The sequence below is a fragment of the Rhinoraja longicauda genome, chromosome 33, assembly GCF_053455715.1.
Source record: "Rhinoraja longicauda isolate Sanriku21f chromosome 33, sRhiLon1.1, whole genome shotgun sequence".
NCBI lineage: Eukaryota > Metazoa > Chordata > Chondrichthyes > Rajiformes > Arhynchobatidae > Rhinoraja > Rhinoraja longicauda.
Genome location: NC_135985.1, coordinates 24,565,096 through 24,587,400, shown reverse-complemented (window position 1 = coordinate 24,587,400; position 22,305 = coordinate 24,565,096). Strand labels below are relative to the sequence as shown.

At 48.8% G+C, this 22,305-nt stretch overlaps 1 pseudogene; it reads right to left on the bottom strand.

The window, feature by feature from the left end:
• Positions 1-929: 929 nt before the first annotated feature.
• Positions 930-17,136, bottom strand: LOC144609101 (UDP-glucuronosyltransferase 2B31 pseudogene; annotated as a pseudogene).
• Positions 17,137-22,305: the final 5,169 nt, after the last annotated feature.

Here is a 22,305-nt window from a genome sequence, read left to right as displayed (position 1 = left end):
TGTCTGACCGCGGGAGAAAATAAAAAGGAGGAGATAAGACTTTTCTGTGCCTTCCATCACAGTGAGGGGGTTCCTGGAGGAGTCACTGTGATGACACTGTGATTACATAGACAACCATCACAGTGACTCCTCCAGGTACCCCCTCACTGTAATGGTTGTCTATGTTAAACGTATGTAATTGTGTGTCTTGTGCTCTTTACTGTCATGACTGCATGGCAACCACATATCATTCAAATTTTTTTTTGAATGACAATAGAGGTCATCCAATCCAATCCAATCCAATTAACCTACATACCTGCACGTCTTTGGAGTGTGGGAGGAAACCAAAGATCTCGGAGAAAATCCACGCAGGTCACGGGGAAACTCGGTACAGACAGCACCCGTAGTCGGAATCAAACCCGGGCCTCCAGCGCTACATTCGCTGTAAGGCAACAACTCTACCGCTGCGCCACTGTGCAGCCTTGTTCATGAAAGGTCATGAAAGAGACAACATTTCAACATGGCAAGACGTGGAAGGCAACTCCAATGAAAGTTATGATGGAGAATTCAAACATATTAAAACTGAGAAACAATATGTTGAACATATTTACCAATAGACAGTATGATTGTGGGAATTAGCAACAACAATTCTCAATATAGCATCTTGACACGTGTGATCTGTTCTTTTAGATTTTGTTTGAATAATATTTGAAAAACATGTCCATTTTGTCACGTTTAATTCATGTACAGTATTTTGCTGGTGGCAACTACACTCAGCTGATCTGTTATCATTTCTGAATAGACATTATTAAATTTCACAATAGCTGTAAAGGGAATGTGTTGCGAGAGAAACATTAGATGGGGTGCTAGAGAAACATTGATTAAAAATTGTTAAAAAAAATATATTACAAAAAATCAAAAGACCTTCCCCCATTTCAAAAGGATAAACCTTAATGAATTTTTTGCTTTTTCTTCCGTGCAACACGGCAAAGTTTCTTCAGTGTTCCAACCACCAGCAGGACTAACACAGACAACAGAAAGATCATCACATCTACACAACAGTAAGCGTACCAGGGGAGTCGGTAGGATACTGGGCGCAAATGCCCCGCTCCTTTGTGTCGGGCAACGTATTCAACCCAGAAAACAGCTCTCTCCATTGGCGACTTGGCTGGTCCCGATGGAGAGCGGAGAGTCTCTTCATGTTGTCCCCATAAGATGTGCCGTTTATCACCTCGTTGAGTGCCTGCAACAGATCTGTGGAGTGCATGGTTGCAACGTTGATCACTTTTGCTGCCCCTCGAGATTCGAGTCTGACTACATTGTCAAACTGGTCAAAGATCAGAGGCATGCCGACCACTGGCACCCCATGGTAGATGGCTTCGTAAATGCCATTGGTGCCTCCGTGTGAAACAAAGGCTCGTGTGTTGGGGTGACCCAGCAGGTCGTTCTGAGGGATCCATTTTGCCAGCAGTGTATTATTCCCTATGTTGGGAGGGGTCTCACCATCATATCTCCAGATAACCTTCTGGGGGATTTGAGATAAAGCTTCTGCTATCTTCATTGGCAAGAAACTGACAAAGGTCCCCATTGACATGACAACAAGTCCGTGCTTCCCTGAGCTTTGGACAAACTCCTGAAATTCTGCCGCCAGAGGCCGTGCTGGTTTACACTGGAAGCCTCCGATGTACACAATGTGTGGCATGGTGGGTCTTGGGAATTCAAACACAAAATCCACCCTCATCAGCCACACATCAGAGCTCAGCAGAATTGCTTGAAAGTCTGTATTTGGCCCCAGGTAACGATGGCAGAGTTCATTGTAAATGGGGTTAATGAGGAATTCCGTAATAATGATCTCATTTTGATTCAGAATGACGTTCAGTGTCCTTTGAAGGAAGGTCATTTTATCCGTCACTTGTGAACCAGGGACGGGGATGTAGGAAAGTGGTGATGTGGCGGAGAGGAAGTGGGCTTCCTCACTAGGGAACCATCGTACGATGTACACCACTGGAAGCTTCAAGTAAAAAGCCAAAATTGGACCAGTGCCAAAAACAGGATCAGTAAGCACCAAGTCAAAGTTGGCATCTTCAATTTGGTTTAATACAACCTTGTTTTTAAATATTGCAACAGTGAACTGTTGAGCACATTGATGGTAGCAATACAACGCGTACCATATCTGATATTGCAGCTTAAGAAATCCCCATGGTGTCATTCCATACCTTAAGGCTGTCAGTACCTTTTGTAGAGAACTTTGCATTATTTTTTCTGTTTCATTTTTCCCAAGGCATTCTTCCATTTGGACCACAATGGATTGATAAAGATCAGGCTTTTTTTTGATATACCAGGATGTTGAGGGATGAACCACAGTGATTTTGTGACCATGAAGGTTCAGTTCTTCCACTAGGATTTTCATGTTGATCCAGTGACTTCCATCGACAGGTACAACCAATATTTTCACCGGCAACGACAGGGTGATAATGGAACAAAGAACAAAAGTGGCCAGTAACTTACTCCGCCAGTTTGAAAGCTTCATATTGAGAGTGGGTGATCTCCAAATTCTGTTGGGAAATTGGAAGAAATGTTTTGGTGATGACAATAATATAATTTGTGTTGGAAGGAACTGCAGATGCTGATTTAAACCGAAGATAGACACAAACAGCTGGAGTAACCCAGCGGGTCAGGCAGCATCTCTGGTGAAAAGGAATAGGTGATATTTCAGGTTGACACAAAATGCTGGAGTAACTCAGCGGGACAGGCAGCATCTCTGGAGAGAAGGCATCGGAGGTAGACACAAAATGCTGCAGTAACTCAGCAGGACGGGCAGGCATCAGTCTGAAGAAGGGTCTCGACCTGAAACGTCACCCATTCCTTCTCTCCAGAGATGCTGCCTGACCCACTGATTTACTCCAGCAGTTTGTGTCTACCTAGGTGCTGTTTCAGGTTGAGACCCTTCTTCAGACTGAGAGTCAGGAGAGAGCGAAACGAGACTTAGAAGGTACATAGGACAGATGAATGAAAGATATGCAAAAAGCAACGATCAAGGAAAGGTGGAGCCCACAATGGTCTATTGTTGGATGTGAGGTAGGTGATAACGAGTTATACAGACAGTGAAACTCAACAGGATGGCAGTGAAACTAGTACGATGAATAGGGTGGGGGAGAGATGGAGAGAGGGGATGCAAGGGGTACTTGAAGTTAAAGAAATCAATAATCATGCCGTTGGGTTGTAAGCTGCCCAAGCAAAATATGAGGTGCTGTTCCTCCAATTTGCATTTGGCCTCACTCTGAGAATGGAGGAGGCCCAGGACAGAAACGTCAGTGTGGGAATGGGAACAGGAATTAAAGCGTTTGGCAACTGGGAGATCACGTAGGTCAAGGCGGACTGCTATACTCCTTGCTACAACTCCACTCCTTTATCTGCTGCAGATTTGGGCTTCTACTTAAAGTTTGGCAGGTGTGTAGTTTCAAAAGCTTTTTGCCTGTGAAATAATTTCTAATTTATTTGCAAACAAATTCTGTTGGTGAGCAGATAATGAAAAGATTATAACGGGTTTCATCACAATGAGCCAAGGATAGGAAATCTATTCTTCTAAATCAGCAGTTACAAATTTTAGTAGTCCATACATGGAGATGCAGATTGCTATTCAGAAAGAGTGGTGGAGGCAGAAGATGGAAGGCAGCAGCATTTAGAAATACAGCAGAGTTATAAGCACCCATTCTCTTGAGTAGGACCAAATTAGGAACAGCTACTTACCCTAACTGGCCATAAGATGCAGGAGCTTGAAATCACACACAACCAAACTCAGAAACAGCTTTTTCCCCCTTATTTAGTTTAGTTTAGTTTAGTTTGGAGATACAGCGTGGAAAAGGCCCTTCGGCCCACCGAGTCCGCACCGACCACATCCCTGCACATTAACACTATCCTACTAGGGTCAATTTACACTTATACCAAGCCAACTAGCCTGCAAACTTGTACGTCTTTGGAGTGTGGGAGGAGACCGATGATCTCGGAGAAAACCCACGCAGGTCGCAGGAAGAACGCACAAACTCCGTACAGACAGCACCCGTAGTCGGGATCGAGCCCGGGTCTTCTGCACTAAGGCAGCAACTCTACCGCTGTGCCAAAATTCTATGTTTCTACATTTTTGCCCCAGTTGTCAGGCTTCTGCATTGTCCTTCCATAAGCTAGAGTATGGTCCAATTCTCCTCTCCCTCATTATCTCTGGGACTATAACGCTGCAATGCTGAGGACTACTGATTCCTTTGTACTACTGATTGCACGAGTTTGGCTTGATTGTATTCATGCATAGTATTATCTGATTTACCTAACTTTACTTTAGAGGTACAGGGTGGAAACAGGCCCCTCGGCCCTCCAAGTCTGTGCCGACTGCCAATATTTTGATTTGAAATATATATTTTCTTCAGAAAGTTTGCAAATTCACCAAACGGTACAGTCATAAGTTGCCATTCACTGTATTAACCACATCACTTCACTGACATATGATTCACATTGTATTAACGTGGCAGCAATTTTTCTTTCACCTACCTTACATGACCAAGCAGGGGAAGAGAAAAGACATTCTGGCCTTCCATCACAGTGAGGAGACTCACTGTGATAGATGTTTCTTTTTTTTCTTGATTGTGTGTGAAATTGTTTATTTTTATTGTTCTATTGCTGGACTATGGGTGACCTTTCATTTCACTGCACATCTTGTATGTGTATGTGACAAATAAACTTGACTTGACTTCACTTGCGGGGTTTATACAAGGCTCTGTTCCCACAACATGCAGTGGTGTTTGTTTGTAAACTCTGCCCTTTACCCACCACAGAGCGGTTGCCTCAAGCTTCAGTGTGTGGCCCTTGGCTGATGCTGGGAAGGACCCTCTCTCTCAGATGCTTCTTGCACTGGCAGCGTCTCATTGCTATTGAATCCGGCTGTTCCAGGCGACTGTGGCGAGAGTGAGACTTTCACTCGTCTACCTCTGGAATGTGTGTTCCTCAATTCTCTGTCGCACCGAACTCCACCCCCTCCCTCTGTCCCTTCCTCCTCCCTCCCTAGGGGATAGATTTAAACTTTAAAATGTGAATAACTTTAAAAATATACCACCGTTTTCAATGAAACCTCTTCCATTAGCCCCAAAGGGACGACGGTGAGTAAGGTGGGCCTAAAATTGTTGCGCTATCATGTGCCTTTTGGTTGTAGTTCATGAACAAACAAACAAACAAACAAACAAGAGTTTTAGTATATAGATTGATGGGGTACTCGATTAGCAAGGGCATCAAAGGCTGCAGGAGAATGGGGTGGAGAGGGATAAATAGATCAGCCATAATCAAATGGTGAAGCAGACTCGATGGGTCAAATGGCTTAATTCTGATCCTGTGTGTTATGATCTTACTATCTTTATTGGTAATGGTTTATTACTGTCACCTGTACCGACGTACAGTGAGAAACTTTGTGTGTACTATCCAGGCAAATCACAGCGTACATGATTAGATCAGCTTGAAGGTCGATCAGCTGGTGCAAAAGAGAAATTAAACTGTGGGCAGAATATAGGGTTACAGCTACCTAGAAAGTTCAGATTAAAAAAAGCACAAAAGTAGATTGGGAGGTCAGGAAATTCATCCCTAGCCTATGAGAGGTCTGTTAAACAGTCTGGTAACAGCTGGGAAGAAGCTGTTCTTCAGCCCACAATGTCTGTACCGAACATTGGTACCCTTCGGGCCACACTGTCTGTACCGAAAATGATGCCAAGACCATCACTTACTACATGTACCTGCACAAAACCCATATCCCTCCATTCCCAGCATATCCATATGCCGATCCAAAAGTCTTTGAAATGCCACCAATTTATCTGCTTCAACTATCACCCCTGGCAGCATGTTCCAGGCACACACCACCCTCTGTTTAAAAATATTTGCCCCGCACATCTACATATCAAAACTCTTGTTTGTTTGTTTGTTCCTGAACTACAGCCAAAACGGTACACGACAATTTTAGGCCCACCTTACTCACCGTCGTCCCTTTGGTGCTAATGGAAGAGGTTTCATTGAAATCGGTGTTATATTTTTTAAGTTATTCACATTTTAAAGTTTAAATCTATCTCCGAGGGAGGGGGGGTGGAGAGGGATGGAGGGGGGTGGGTAAGGTGGTTTGAGGGGGATGGAGTGGGGGGGAGGGGAAGGGGGGAGGGGAAGGGGGGAGAGGAGGAGGGAGAGGAGGAGGGACGGAGAGGAGGGGAGGGGGTGGGAGGGGGAGGAGGGAGGGAGGGGGGAAAGAGAGGAGGGGCGGGAGGGGAGGGAAGAGGAGGGAGAGGGAAGGGGGGAGGGGTGGGAAGGGGGAGGGAGGCGGGAGGGGGGGAGGAGAGGGTGCTGCACCAATGCAGGAGAGGTTTAGGCCCAACGGGTCCACTTGGTCTAGTCGCTTTTAAACTTTGCCCCCCTCACCAAAAAGCTATGCCCTCAAGTATTTGATTTTTCCGTTCTGGGAAAAAGGTTCTGACTGTCTACCCTATCTATGCCTTTTCGAAATTTGACATACTTTTATCAGGTTTCCCCACAACCGGCATTCCAGAGAAAACAATCCAAGTCTGTCCAATCTCTCCCTTTAGCTAATCCCTCCTAATCCAGTCTTCATTCTGGCAAAGGCAGACACAAAACGCTGGATTAAAACAGTGGGTCCGACAGCATCTCTGGAGTTAGAGAGTGATACAACGTGGAAACAGGCCCTTCGGCCCAACATTCCCACACTGGCCAATATGTTCAAACTACACAGCCCACATTTGGTCCATATCCCTCCAACCCTGTCCTATCCATGTACCTCTCTAACTGTTTCTTAAACGTTGGGATAGTCCCTGCCTCAAGTATCTCAACTGGCAGCTTGTTCCATACACCCACTGCCCTTTGTGTGAAAAAGTTACTCCTCAGATTCCTATTAAATCTTTTCCCCTTCACCTTGAACCTATATCCTCTGGTCCTCGATTCCCCTACTCTGGGCAAAAGACTCTGTGCATCTACCTGATCTATTCCTCTCATGATTTTAAACACCTCTATAAGATCACCCCTCATCCTCCTGCCCTCCAAGGAATAGAGACCCAGCCTGTTGAACCTCTCCCTCTAGTCCTGGCAACATCCTCGTAAATCTTCTCTGAACCCTTTCAAGCTTGACAATATGTTTCCTATAACATGGTGCCTAGAACTGAACACAATATTCTGAATCAGGTTATCCACTTTGGTGGTAAGAATAGGAAGGCAGAGTATTATCTGAATGGTGTCAAGTTCGGAAAAGGGGACGTACAACGAGATCTGGGTGTCCTAGTGCATCAGTCACTGAAAGGAAGCATGCGGGTCCAGCAGGCAGTGAAGAAAGCCAATGGAATGTTGGCCTTCATAACAAGAGGAGTTGAGTAAAGGAGCAAAGAGGTCCTTCTGCAGTTGTACAGTCAAGTCAAGTCAAGTCAATTTTATTTGTATAGCACATTTAAAAACAATCCACGTTGACCAAAGTGCTGTACATTTGATTAGGTTCCAATAGAAAAAAAATGAAAACATACAGTAGCACGCAAACAGTTCACAGCGCCTCCTCAATGAGCCTCAAACGCTAGGGAGTAGAAATATGTTTTGAGCCTGGACTTAAAGGAGTCGATGGAGGGGGCAGTTCTGATGGGGAGAGGGATGCTGTTCCACAGTCTAGGAGCTGCAACCGCAAAAGCGCGGTCACCCCTGAGTTTAAGCCTAGACCGCGGGATAGTGAATAGCCCCAAGTCGGCCGATCTGAGGGACCTGGAGTTAGAGAGGGGGGTTAGAAGATTTTTGATGTAGGGGGGGGGAGTGTCAATTTAGGGCTTTATACGTGAATAGGAGGAGCTTGAAGTAGATTCTGTACCGTACAGGGAGCCAGTGGAGAGAGGCCAGAATCGGGGTGATGTGGTCCCTTTTCCGGGTACCCGTCAGGAGTCTCACTGCGGCGTTTTGGACCAGTTGCAGGCGGGACAGGGAAGATTGGCTGATCCCAGTGTATAGGGAGTTGCAGTAGTCTAGGCGGGAGGAAATGAAAGCGTGAATGATTTTTTCTGTGTCGTCGAATTGGAGGAAAGGTTTGATTTTAGCTATGGTTCGAAGTTGGAAGAAGCTGGCTTTTACCACAGCGTTGACTTGCTTATCAAATTTAAATGCAGAGTCAAATGTCATGCCGAGGTTTTTGACATGCGGTTTGACTAGGCAGGATAGGCTTCCAAGACTGCCTGTTATCAATTTGATGGAGTCGGGGGGGCCGAATAGGATGACCTCAGACTTGCTCTCATTTAATTGGAGGAAGTTCTGTGCCATCCAACATTTTATGTCCTCAAGGCAGTGTGAGAGGCTGTTTAAATTTGACTGGTTGTTGGGTTTCAGGGGGAGGTAAAGCTGAGTGTCATCGGCATAGCAGTGGAAAGAAATGCCGTGCCTTTGAATGATTTGGCCAAGGGGGAGCATGTATAGAGAGAAGAGAATGGGGCCTAGGATGGAGCCTTGTGGAACTCCGCAGGAGAGGCTAGCTGGAGCAGAGGATTAACTGCCTATGTTGATGGCGAAACTCCTATCTTTGAGGTACGAAGCGAACCAGCTCAGGGCAGTGCCATCAATGCCAACCGCGTACCGGAGACGGTCAATAAGGATGGTGTGGTCCACTGTATCGAACGCTGCGCTGAGGTCGAGAAGGAGCAGGATTGCACAGTCGCCGGTGTCGATGGCGAGAAGCAGGTCATTGTGTACCTTCAACAAGGCAGACTCTGTGCTGTGGTGGGCTCTGAAACCTGACTGGAAACTTTCCAGGATGGTGTTTTGGTGCAGGTAGGGCACTAATTGGTTTAGGATTGCCTTTTCAAGGACTTTTGACAGGAATGGCAGTTTGGAAATGGGTCTGTAGTTGCTAGGCAAGGTGGGGTCTAGGTTAGGTTTTTTCAGTTGGGGCTGGACCACTGCATGCTTGAAACTGGTTGGAACAGTGCCAGTGGCCAGAGAACTGTTGATAATAGAGAGGATGCTGGGACCGGCTATTGCAATGACATCCTTCAGAAGGGCAGTGGGGGCTGGATCAAGGGGGCAGGTTGCAGGTTTCATAGCGGAGACAAGCTTTGCAAGGGAGGATAGAGTGACGGGTTGGAAGCAGTCCAATTAAGATGAACAGACTAGTGAGACAGCTAGGTCACGGGTGGGAGGGGAAATGTTCATTCTAATATTCTCAACTTTGTTGGTGAAAAATTTAGCGAATTCTTCGCACTTAGCAGGGGACCCAACTAAGCTGGTACTGGGGGCGGGACATATGACAGAGGTAATTGTTCTAAATAGGACCTTGGAGTTATGAGAGTTTTTGGAAATAAGGTCGGAGAAGTATTGTGCTCTAGCAGACTTTACTGCTTCCTGGTATTTGAGAAGATTGTTTCTCAGAATTTCGAAGGAAATTTGAAGCTTGTCACATTTCCACCTACTTTCTGATTTTCTGCACTCCCTTCTTAGGGCTTTGGTGGAGTCATTGAGCCACGGCCGACCTTTGGGCTTAGGCTTTTTCATTTTAAGGGGAGCGTTAGAATCCAGGATGGAAGAGCAAGTGATATTAAATAAAGAGGCGAGATCCTCAGTGCTGAGATGGGGGGGAGAGGCCTCAATAGTGCAGATGTTGGGGGCAGCTGTGAGAGCCTCGGAGAATTTACTGGCAGTCAATGAATTTATGTCGCGGGAGTAGCGAACAGGGAGATGAGATTTTGCGGGAGATAAAGGCAGAGATGCGTCAAAAATGATAGCGCTGTGGTCCGATAGACAGGCTTCAGTAGTTTCAATGTTGTTGATTGGGAATCCGGACGATAACACTAGGTCGAGAGTATGGCCTAACTTGTGAGTGGGTCCCGTGGTGTGAAGAGTCAGATTGAAGGACTCAACCAGGTGCATAAATTCACTCACAAGAGGCTTAGTGGGACAGCAAACATGAATATTAAAGTCACCAAGAATCATGATCCGGTCAAATTTGGGCAAAATGCTAGAAATCAGATCAGCAAATTGGGTGATGAAGTCCTTATGCATTTTTGGTGGGCGATACACAAGAACAATTAAGAGGGGATAGGCTAGGCCTACTTTAATTAGTTGCACCTCGAAACTGGAGAAATGATCAGCGTTCAGGAGGCGGCAGTTGAAATGTTTCTTAAACACAGTGGCTAAGCCCCCACCGCGTCCGGAGAGCCTAGGCGAGGTGAAGAATTGACAGTTATCAGGACAGAGTTCCACGAGTGGAGCAAGCTCACCAGGGTTAAGCCAGGATTCTGTGAGCAGTAAGAAGTCCAATCCATGGGTGATGAAGAAGTCGTTGAGGATGAAGGTCTTGTTCTGTAGGGATCTTACGTTGATCAGGGCCACTTTAGCAGGGACAGCAGGGACAGCAGGTGAGCTTCGGTCCGGTAGCGGCTCCCACGCCAGCGGGCGGAGGTTCAGGGAGACCACGCCGCTGCGCTTCACAGATGGCCTTGCTGGGAGCCCACAGGCCGGCAGTCCAGGGACCGGGATGATCGGTCGAAGAACGGCATACCTGAGCTCGAGGGAGCGCCGGTGGATGGAGCTGTAAGGTCGACCAGGTCCGACTTCGCAGCGCTGGGCGAGGTAGGCCGCTGTTGGATGAACGCGGGCGAGGTTTTTTAAATTTTCGAATGTTCCCGCGCGTTTACCCCGCCTCCTAGCGCGGTGCGTGCGGCGGTGGATGTAAGGCTGGGCCCGCACATCTACCGGGAGTTGATCGAGGAGCGATCGCTGGAAGAAACTTTGTCCGGGACCTGGACTTAAGAAGTCGACGACGGAGGGTCGGATCAACAGGAGGGTTCGGCGGTCGTAAACCAAAGTGGCTCGAAGAACACTACGATCTCCAGGTGCGCGACGACAGGCAGCCAAACACAACGGCGCGGCCATCTTGAGTAAGGTGCAGGGCCTAGTGAGACCTAGTGGGACCGCACCTGGAGTACTGTGTGCAGTTTTGGTCTCCAAATTTGAGGAAGGATATTCTTGCTATTGAGGGCGTGCAGCGTAGGTTTACTAGGTTAATTCCCAGAATGGCGGGACTGTCGTATGTTGAAAGACTGGAGCGACTAGGCTTGTATACATTGGAATTTAGAAGGATGAGAGGAGATCTTATCGAAACGTATAAGATTATTAAGGGGTTGGACACGTTAGAGGCAGGAAACATGTTCCCAATGTTGGGGGAGTCCAGAACAAGGGGCCACAGTTTAAGAACTGAGGCCATTTAGAACTGAGATGAGGAAAAACGTTTTCAGTCAGAGAGTTGTGAATCTGTGGAATTCTCTGCCTCAGAAGGCAGTGGAGGCCAATTCTCTGAATGCATTCAAGAGAGAGTTGGATAGAGCTCTTAAGGATAGCGGAGTCAGAAGGTATGGGGAGAAGGCAGGTACGGGGTACTGATTGAGAATGATCAGCCATGATTACATTGAATGGCGGTGCTGACTCGAAGGGCCGAATGGCCTCCTCCTGCACCCATTGTCTATTGAATGCGGTCTCACCAATGTCTTATACAACTGCAATATGACCTCCCAACTTCTATACTCAATATTCCGAATGATGAAGACCAATGTTGCAAAAGCCTTTTTGACCACCTTATCTACCTGTGACTCGACCTTCAAGGAACCATGCACCTGCACTCCTGGATCCCTGGAGAAAAGGAATAGGTGACATTTCGTGCAGACACCCATCTTCAGACCCAAAACGTCACCTGTTCCTTCTCTCCAGAGATGCTGCCTGACCCGCTGAGCTACTCCAGCTTTTTGTACCTATCTTCAGTTTAAACCAGCATCTGCAGTTCCTTCCTCCGCCTTCATTCTGGGAAGCATCCTCTGCACCTTTCCAAAGCCTCTGCATCCTTCCTGGAATGAGGGCGACCAGTACCGCACGTAATACTTTTGAAAAAAGCGCAGCCTAACCAACATCTGATAAAGATGCAGCCACACACATGGTCACTGTTAGGATGGGAGCTGCAGTGGATACATGTTCCCTTTCTTCTCTGCAGAAACTGTGCTCGTTCAAGCAAAACACAGTGCTGGAAGAACTCAGGCAGCATCTGCATTGTTTTGGCTTGGGATCCTTCTTCAGTCCGATTACAGTAGAGCTTTGTGTTGTGCAACAAAAAAAAAGCAGCTACTTAACCTGCCGTCTAAAGCAGCCCCAAGCTTCTTCCTTTCAGAAAACGGAAAGGAATCCGGACAAGAAAAGCAGCCAGAGTTTTAACACACACGTCGACAATGGAGGCTGTGCACCGAATTGTTTACTTTTAAACCAACAGCAGAATTACAGGTCACGTTGCACTCCAGTAAACGAATGTGGGGCCCTGAGTGGGACACAATGAAGTCTTTGAAAATTTAGGCTGCACTTTGATCGTTTCGAGTAAAGTTCCGATTTTCCTTCCTAAGTAAGAAATCTGCTAAAGTTTTTCATTTGAGGATCAGGACATTTGTTCAACAGGTTCACGTATATGTCGCCCTATGGCGAGTCCGAAACTTGTTGGTTGTAGAAGAAGTTTATTGCAGCCGCAATATTCGAATACAGAGTTAAACAACAAGGTAAAGGACAACCATCACAAACTTACCGTCTTCTTCGAAGACTTCGCCGAACTAACTAAATCGGGCGCCAAACGCGCACATGACATCGCTGGCCAATCAGCGATGTCGCTCCCTGGACCAATCCCCATGGTCGCGTTCCCACGTGACCTCGCTGGCCAATCCGAGGGTTCGACGACCTGGACCATTCTCTATGGTCGCTACATGACCCCCCCCCAGAACCCGAGGTGCGGAACCTAGCAGGGAGCCGGATTTCGCGACCATAACGAGTACGGAGAGGGACAGCCTGAACCACAGGAGCCGGGGGTTCCGGACTTGGCAGAACAGCCGGAACGGGAGGTCCTGGAGGAACTACCGGAACGGGGGGTCCTGGAGGAACTGCCGGAACGGGGGGTCCTGGAGGAACTGTCGGAACGGGGGGTCCTGGACTGAGCGGAACTAACGGAGGTCGGCCTCTCCTAGGGGTTTGACCGACCAGGACTGGTTGATCCGGATCCAAATGGGCAGGTTTGAGCCGGGACACCGAGACGAGCTCACTCTTGCCGCACATGTCTAAGGTGAAGGTAGCCGTTCCCTTACGCAAAACCCGGAACGGCCCTTGATAGACCCTCTGCAACGGGGCGCGATGGGAATCTTTTCGCAGAAAAACGAACTCACAGTCCTTCAGGGAAGGTGGTTCATGTACCATGGGACACCCATGACGTGAAGTCGGAACTGGAGCCAGGGAGCCCACCCGTTCCCGGAGAGATGCTAACACTGATGGGACTGTAGGCAGCTGGTCTGAAGGGTCCGGAAACAGATCTCCGGGTACTCGAAGTGTCGAGCCATATACTAGCTCTGCGGACGACGCACCGAGATCTAGCTTGGGAGCAGTCCGGATGCCCAAAAGAACCCAAGGGAGCTGGTCTACCCAGTCCGGGCCTTCAAGCCTTGCACTGAGGGACGCCTTAAGTTGGCGGTGGAACCTTTCTACGAGTCCATTTGCCTGGGGGTGATATGCAGTCGTGGGTTGTAACTTGGACCCGTACAGTTCTGCAAGCGCGGCCCAGAGGGACGAAGTGAACTGTGGCCCTCTGTCAGTGTTAATAACTGCCGGGACCCCGAAACGAGCTACCCAATGAAGGGCCAAAGTCCTAGCACAAGACGCTGACGAAATATCAAACAATGGGAAAGCCTCTGGCCACCGGGTGAACCGATCCACCACCGTGAGGAGGTGGGTGTAGCCCCGGGAGGAAGGCAAAGGCCCGACCAAATCCACGTGGATGTGGAAAAAACGAACAGCCGGGACCTCGAAATCCTGTACGGGGGGCTGGACGTGGCGCTGGACTTTAGCGGTCTGACAGGGCACGCAGGAACGTGCCCACCCCGCTACCTGTTTCCGTAGGCCATGCCAGACAAACCTCGCTGCTACCAAGGCAGAGGTGGAGCGGATGGACGGGTGCGCCAGCCCATGAATGGCATCGAAAACCCGGCGCTGAAGGGAGGGCGGTACTACCGGCCTGGGACGGGGAAGAGAAACGTCGCACCAGACTTTTGTGCCCGCCGACCCACAAGCTACCTGGGCCAACTTCAATCCCGAAGTGGTGGACCGGTAAGCCGAAACGGTATCCGCCAGAAGCTGTGCCTCCGCAAGCTCCTGGGGATCCACTTCGCAGTCCACCGCCGAAATAGGGGAAAAAGCAGGTCTAGACAGGGCGTCAGCAACGGCATTAAGCTTACCCGCGACATGACGGACATCGGTGGTAAATTCGGAGATAGCAGTCAGGTGCCGCTGCTGGCGGGCCGACCATGGGTCAGACAATTTCAAAAAGGCAAATGTTAATGGTTTGTGGTCCGTAAAGGCCACAAATGGGCGGCCCTCGAGGAAGTACCTGAAATGACGAACAGCTAAATAGAGAGCCAGAAGCTCTCGGTCAAATGCGCTATACTTCAGCTCGGCCGAATTTAGTTGCCGGCTGAAAAACGCTAAAGGCTGCCAACGGCCACCGACCTGCTGCTCCAGAACCCCGCCCACCGCCACGTCAGAGGCGTCAACCGTCAGGGCCGTGGGGGCGGAGGGGCTCAGATGGACCAACATGGTGGCGTCTGCCAAGGCTGCCTTAGCTGCTGTAAAAGCCGACTCTGCGGTCGGGGACCATATCAACTCTACCGGATTCCCTGCAAGGCATTGGAAAAGTGGGCGCATGACTCGCGCAGCTGCCGGAACGAACCTATGGTAGAAATTAACCATGCCTACGAACTCCTGTAGCCCTTTTACTGTGGTGGGCCTGGGAAATGCCCGGATAGCCTCCACCTTCTCGGGCAAAGGGGAGGCGCCGGCAGGGGTAATTCTGTGCCCTAGAAAATCAAGAGCAGGAAGGCCGAATTGACATTTGGAGGGTTGGATAATGAGCCCGTGGTCTTGGAGCCGCTGGAACACGGTCCGCAAATGGGCCTGGTGTTCCTGCACTGAGGGGCTGGCGACCAGGATATCGTCTAAATAAATAAACAAAAAGGGTAAACCCCGGCCCACGCGGTCCATCAGTCGCTGGAAAGCCTGTGCCGCGTTCTTTAAACCGAAAGGCATACGCAACCATTCAAACAACCCAAACGGAGTAATTGTTGCAGTTTTCTGTATGTCCTCCGGTCGCACCGGAATCTGATGGTATCCTCGCACCAAATCGATTTTGGAAAACACCACCGCTCCTTCCAGCCCAGATGAAAAATCCTGTAGGTGCGGTATGGGGTAGCGATCAGCCGTGGTGACAGCATTGAGACGCCGATAATCGCCACATGGTCTCCACCCCCCTTGGAGACCATATGTAACGGCGAGGCCCACGGGCTGTCAGACTGACGGACAATTCCCATTTCCTCCATCTTCCTGAACTCCGCCCGTGCCACCACCAGTTTGTCTGGCGGTAGTCTCCTGGCCCGAGCGAAAACGGGAGGGCCTTCGGTGCGGATGTGATGGACCACGCCGTGCTTGGCCGAAGGCGTGTCAAAACGTTGGATGAGCAGCTCTGGAAACTCTGCCAGAATCGCAGCATACGAGTCGGGGGCCGCGACGACGGCCTGGACAGTAGGGCTGGGCGAGGAGGCGATTGTCGGAGCGACGTGCTCATCTTCGGCGGAGGGTCGGAGGTCGTTACCGCGGACATCAGGAACCAGTGAAAAAGCCCAGAGAAAATCTGCGCCCAGGATCGCTTGTTTGACGTCGGCTATGATGAATGGCCATTCGTACGTGCGGAGGCCTAACACAAGGGACATCTTCCGTGTACCGAAAGTGCGAATTGGGCTGCCATTAACCGCGATGAGGGTGGGACCTGTCTTACCCGATCTGGTTTCGAGGTCGGTCGGCGGCACTATGCTGACGATGGCTCCCGTGTCTACCAAAAATTCTGTGTCCGTGAATCGATCATGGACATAGAGGCGCCGGTTCTGGCCAATCGTAACTGCCCCTATGTACGATCGGCCGAGGCATTTCCCGCGAAGGTACAAGGCAAACGGCAGTTGCGGGATTCGTTACCCCATCGTAGGTGATAATAGCACCAGCCGCGCTTGTGCGGATCTTTTTGGCGGGCTTTCGGAGAATTGGCGGGAGATGTGGCGCCATCTTGCCGTCGCTGTGGCGTGGTCACTGATGTCGAGACCTTGTTGATCGAACCACTTGCCTTGTTTTTTGCCGCTATGAGCGCGTCCGCTTTCGCTGCATATGCTTCGGGGTCCTTAAAAGAACAATCCGTGAGCAGCAGTCGGACATCCTCGGGAAGTCTCTCGCGGAATGCCTGTTCGAACATAGGGCAATCCGTATGCTCACCGGCTAGCATCATCATTTCGGACATGAGGACGGAAGGCAGTTGGTCTCCGAGATCCGGTAGGTGCAGAAGTCTTGCCGCACCACCATGCTTATTAAACCCGAAGATTCGCAGTAATACTTTCTTCATGGCCTCGTACTTGTTTTCCGCAGGTGGATTCACGATGAACCGCATCACGCGCTTGGTTGTGTCCGGCGATAGAGCGCTGACGAGGTAGTAGTACATCGTGGATTCGTCCGACACCTTCTTTATATGAAATTGAGCTTCGGTGTGGATAAACCAAGCTTGCGGTGCGTGCGTCCAAAACAACAGAAGATGAACGCTTGCCGCGCTTGACTCCGGTGTGCCCGGCGCGGTCATCGTCAACGAGGCGTCGGGTTCCTGCTTAGTCGGTGATCGTCCAGATCACGTCGGGGTCACCAATATGGCGAGTCCGAAACTTGTTGGTTGTAGAAGAAGTTTATTGCAGCCGCAATATTCGAATACAGAGTTAAACAACAAGGTAAAGGACAACCATCACAAACTTACTGTCTTCTTCGAAGACTTCGTCGAACTAACTAAATCGGGCGCCAAACGCGCACATGACATCGCTGGCCAATCAGCGATGTCGCTCCCTGGACCAATCCCCATGGTCGCGTTCCCACGTGACCTCGCTGGCCAATCCGAGGGTTCCACGACCTGGACCATTCTCTATGGTCGCTACAGCCCACATCTAAATCCTGCAGGATGTAAAGATCTTTAAACAGAAAGGCTGTTAACTTACCTTTAAGCATCGGTCTCGATGGTTTAAAGGGGAGGAGAAAGGTTCTCTTATTTTCAGTTCATTAAATTAATGACTAATCCAGTTTGTGATTAGAATAAAAAATCTAAACGTCAATTGTTCTGTTTGAAATCTTTTTTTTCCAATCCCCACACCCACTTTGCAGACCATTTTAACGATATTAACTCCTTCAGTGGTTGAAAGCAAGATTAACCCTTTTCGTCTTTTCATTCCTACTTGCTCTTATTTTTGTGGAAGTAAATTGCATGGAAAACCTCCCAAGTGACGTGAAAGAGAAATAATGTAAGTGCAAAAAACGCAGAAATTTCTGGAAAAGCCCAAGCTGTAGATTGATCAAAGTTTTAAAATCTGATCAAAAGTTAAAAATCAAACCAGCTTAGAAGCTGGAAATCTGAACCCTGTGGAAAATGCTTTTAAAAAACCTTTCAGGGTCCGGAGAGGACTCGGCAGCATTAGTGGAGAGATCGGGGCGGCGGCCGATGATGGCGCAGACCGACGGACGAGGACGGACACGGAGAAGTAAGGACGCCGCTGCCGAGGGAAGGAACAATGGAGGCCCCGGTGTGGAGGGGAACGAGGGAGGGGGGGAGCGAGGGAAGAACAGTGGACAATGGGGACCCGGTGTGGGGGGGACCGAGGGAGGGGGGGGGGGGGAAGAACAGTGGACAATGGGGACCCAGTGTGGGGGGGACCGCCGTGAGGAGGGGGAAGAACAATGGACAATGGGGACCCGGTGTGGGGGGGACCGAGGGAGGAGTGGGGAAGAACAGTGGACAATGAGGACCCGGTGTGGGGGGGACCAAGGGAGGGGGTAGCGAGGGAAGAACAAAGGGGATTTGGCGTGCTTATCTGTAACTTTGTAAGTGCCCTTTATGGGCAAAGAATTTCACTGTGACTTGCCACATTCCATTCTAAGGGTCTTGATCACTAATCACAAGCACAAACACAATCTCTGCAACTATGATCATCTTTGAACTGTATCTTTGGTTGCACTACAGACATTGGTTTTGCACTGAAGATAGACACAAAGTGCTGGAGTAACTCAGCGGGACAGGCAGCGTCCCTGTATAGAAGTATTGGGTGAAGTTTTCGGACTGAGCATAAGGAAAGAAGGAGACAGAGAGATAAGGAAGGGTAAGAGGTCAAAAGAGATGCAGCTCAAGGAAAATTGTTAACTGAGATTAGGTGACAACAAAGCAAACAGAGATATAATGTAATCAGGGGGACAGTCAGACTGGTCGGAGAACTGGAAAGGGGGAGGGATGGAGATAAGGAAAGCAAGGGTTACTTGAAGTTAGAGAAGTCAATGATCATACCGCTGGGGCGTAAGCTGCCCACGCGAAATATGAAGTGCTGTTCCTCCAATTGGCGCTGGGCCTCACAGAAAGGTCAGAGTGGGAATGGGTGGGGGAGTTAAAGTGTTTAGCAACTAGGAGATCAGGTAGATTTAGGCAGACTGGGCGGAGGTGTTCAGCAAAACAATCGGCAAGCCTGCGCTTAGTCTCCGTTATACAGGAGTCCACACCTGGAACAGCGGATACAGAAGATGAGATTGGAGGAGGTGCAAGTGAACCTCTGCCTCACCTGAAAAGACTGCTGGGGTCCTTGGACAGAGTCGAGGGAGGAGGTATAGGGACAGGTGTTGCATCTCCTTTGGTTGCAGGGGAAAGTACCTGGGAAGGGGGTGGTTTGGGTGGAAAGGGACGAGTTAACCAGGGAGCTGCGGAGGGAACGGTCTCTGTGGAACGCAGAAAGGGGTAGAGATGAGAAAATGTGGCTTGTGGTGGGATCCCACTGGAGGTGGCGAAAATGTCGGAGGAAGTACAATGAGATCTGGGTGTCCTAGTTCATCAGTCATTGAAAGGAAGCATGCAGGTACAGCAGGCAATGAAGAAAGCCAATGGAATGTTGGCCTTCATAACAAGAGGAGTTGAGTATAGGAGCAAAGAGGTCCTTCTGCAGTTGTACAGGGCCCTAATGAGACCACACCTGGAGTATTGTGTGCAGTTTTGGTCTCCTAACCTGAGGAAAGATGTTCTTGCCTTAGAGGGAGTACAGAGAAGGTTCACCAGATTGATCCCTGGGATGGCGGGACTGATGTATGTTGAAAGACTGGAGCAACTGGGCTCTTATACTCTGGAATTTAGAAGGATGAGAGGGGATCTTATTGAAACATATAAGATTATTAAGGGATTGCACACGCTAGAGGCAGGAAACATGTTCCCGATGTTGGAGAAGTCCCGAACCAGGGGCCACAGTTTAAGAACAAGGGGTAGGCCATTTAGAACAGAGATGGGGAAAAACTTTTTCACTCAGAGAGTTGTAAAGCTATGGAATTCTCTGCCTCAGAAGGCAGTGGAGGCCAATTCTCTGGATGCTTTCAAGAGAGAGTTAGATAGAGCTCTTCAGGACGCAGAGTCAAGGGATATGGGGAGAAGGCAGGAACGGGGTATTGATTGTGGATGATCAGCCATGACCATGGTGAATGGCGGTGAATGGCGGTGCTGGCTTGAAGAGCCGAATGGCCTACTCCTGCACCTATTGTCTATTGTCTATTATGTGTTGTATGGTTCGGCTGATAGGGTGGAAGGTGAGGACTAGGGTGACTCTGTCCCTATTGCGACTGGGACGAGGGGGAGCAAGAGCGGAGCTGCAGGATATCGAGGAGACCCTAGTGAGGGCCTTTTCTATGATGGAAGAAGAGAACCCCCGTTCCCTAAAGAATGAGGACATCTCAGATATCCTGGTATGGAACACCTCATCTTCGCCTCAGATGCGGCGTAGACGGAGGAATTGGGAGTAGGGGATAGAGTCTTTGCAGGAGGCAGGGTGGGAAGAAGTGTAGTCTAGATAGCTGTGGGAGTCAGTAGGTTTATAATAGGTCAGTCGATAGTCTACCTCCTGTGATGGAGACGATGAGATCAAGAAATCGTAGGGAAATGACTGCAGGATGGAAATTAGTCGTGAAGTTAATTAAGTCAGTGAGTTCTGCATGGGCACAGGAGGTATATGTTAAGCTAGTGTCACGATTATTAATTTATTGCATTACTGATTATTATATATTCTGCATGTTTTATTGCATCTAAAAGTTAAGCTGCTGCAAGTAAGGATTTCATTGTTCCATTGTCAGTATATTGGTCAATTTGGGGATGGCACATTGGCGCAGCAGTAGAGTCGCTGCCTTACAGCACCAAAGAGCCAGGTTTGGTCCTGACTAATGGTGCTGTCCTTGTGGACTTTGTACGTTTTCCCTTGTGACCTCGTGGGTTTTCTCCAGGTGCTCAGGTTTCCTCCCACATTCCAAAGACGTACAAGTTTTTTTGGTTAATTGGTTTCAGTAAAATTGTGGGGAAGTGTACAAGACTCTACTTTAGTAGGAAGAATGAGAGAAAAGGAGTTCTTGGCAGGGTGAATGCAGAGAGGATGTTTCCTCTTGTGCGAGAGTGGGTCCCTCTCCCCCATGAGGGGGTCACTGGTAAACATGGAGCAGTATAGCCCAGATACAGGCCCTTCAGCCCACAATGTCTGTGCAGAACATGACAAAATAAACTAAGCTCCTGTCCCATATAAATGGGCGGCACGGTGGCGCAGCGGTAGAGTTGCTGCCTTACAGCGAATGCAGCGCCGGAGACTCAGGTTCGATCCTGACTACGGGCGCCGCCTCTACGGAGTTTGTACGTTCTCCCCGTGACCTGCGTGGGTTTTCTCCGAGATCTTTGGTTCCCTCCCACACTCCAAAGACGTACAGGTTTGTAGGTTAATTGGCTGGGCAAATGTAAAAATTGTCCCTAGTGTGTGTAGGATAGTGTTAATGTGCGGGGATCACTGGGCGGCGCGGACTCGGTGGGCTGAAGGGCCTGTTTCCGCGCTGTTCTCTAAATCTAAAATAAATCTAATAAAAAATGAAGCACCATTGAACTAATCCATGTGATTATCTAAAAACCTCTTAAATGTTACTATCATAAATTCCACCACCAACTTAGCAGTGCGTTCCAGACACCCACCACTCTCTGTAACAAAACTTGTCCTCCACATCTCCTTTAAACTTTGTCCCTCTCGCCTTAAAGCTTTGCGCTCTGGGCTTTGACATTTCCACCCTGAGAAAAAGGTAGTGACTGTCTACCCTAGCTATGCTTCTCATAATTTAATATATCAACATAATTGTATTGTTTATTATTGTCATGTGTACAGTGATACAGAGAAAAGCTTTTGGTTGCTTTCTGTCAGTCAAATCAAACCCTACTACACATGGGTACAATGACATACTACAACAGGTAGTGTGAAGAGAAAAGTAGAATACAGTGCAGAATAGTGTTACAGCATTACAATGTTAGGGTTACAATTGGGCAGCACAGTGGCATAATAGTAGAGTTTGTGCCTTACAGCGCCTAAGACCTGGGTTCGATCCAGACCACAGTTGCTCGTTTGTATGGAGTTTATATGTTCTCCCCTTGACCTGCGTGGGTTTTGTCCAGAAGCTCGGGTTTCCTCCCACACTCCAAAGACGTGCAGGTTTGTAAGTTAATTGGTATAATTGTAAATTGTCCCTAGTGTGTGTGTAAGATAATGGTAATACTACCGATCACTGGTCGGCACGGACTCGGTGGGCCGAAGATCCTGTTTCTGTACTGTATCTCTGAAATAAACTAAAAAAAAAAGTTATAGAGAAAGTGCAATGAAGAGGCTGGAGAAGAGGGAATGACTGGTGATGAAATGGTCCTTGATTGAGCTGGCGATATTTCCGAAGCAGCGTGAAGTGTAGCTGGAATCAATGGGAGGAAGGCTGGTCTCTGTGATGGACTGGGCTATATCCACATCTCCCTGTAATTTCTTGCAGAGTTGGGCAGAACTGTTGTCAAACCAAGCTGTGATGTTGTAATCACGGTTGAAGATGCAACTTCAATGTTTGGTAAGATTTGTTGGAGACATGCCAAAAATGTCCTTAGTCTTCTAAGGAAGTGGAGGCTTTGGTGGTTCCTTGGCCGCAGTTTCAGTTAGTTGGTCCAGGACGTTCTCCCCGTGACCTGCGTGGGCTTTCTCTGACATCTTGGGTTTCCTCCCACACTCCAAAGACGTACAGATTTGTATGTTAATTGGCTTGGCATAAATATAAAAATTGTCCCCAGTGTGTGTAAGATTGTGTTAGTGTGCGGGGATCACTGGTCGGTGT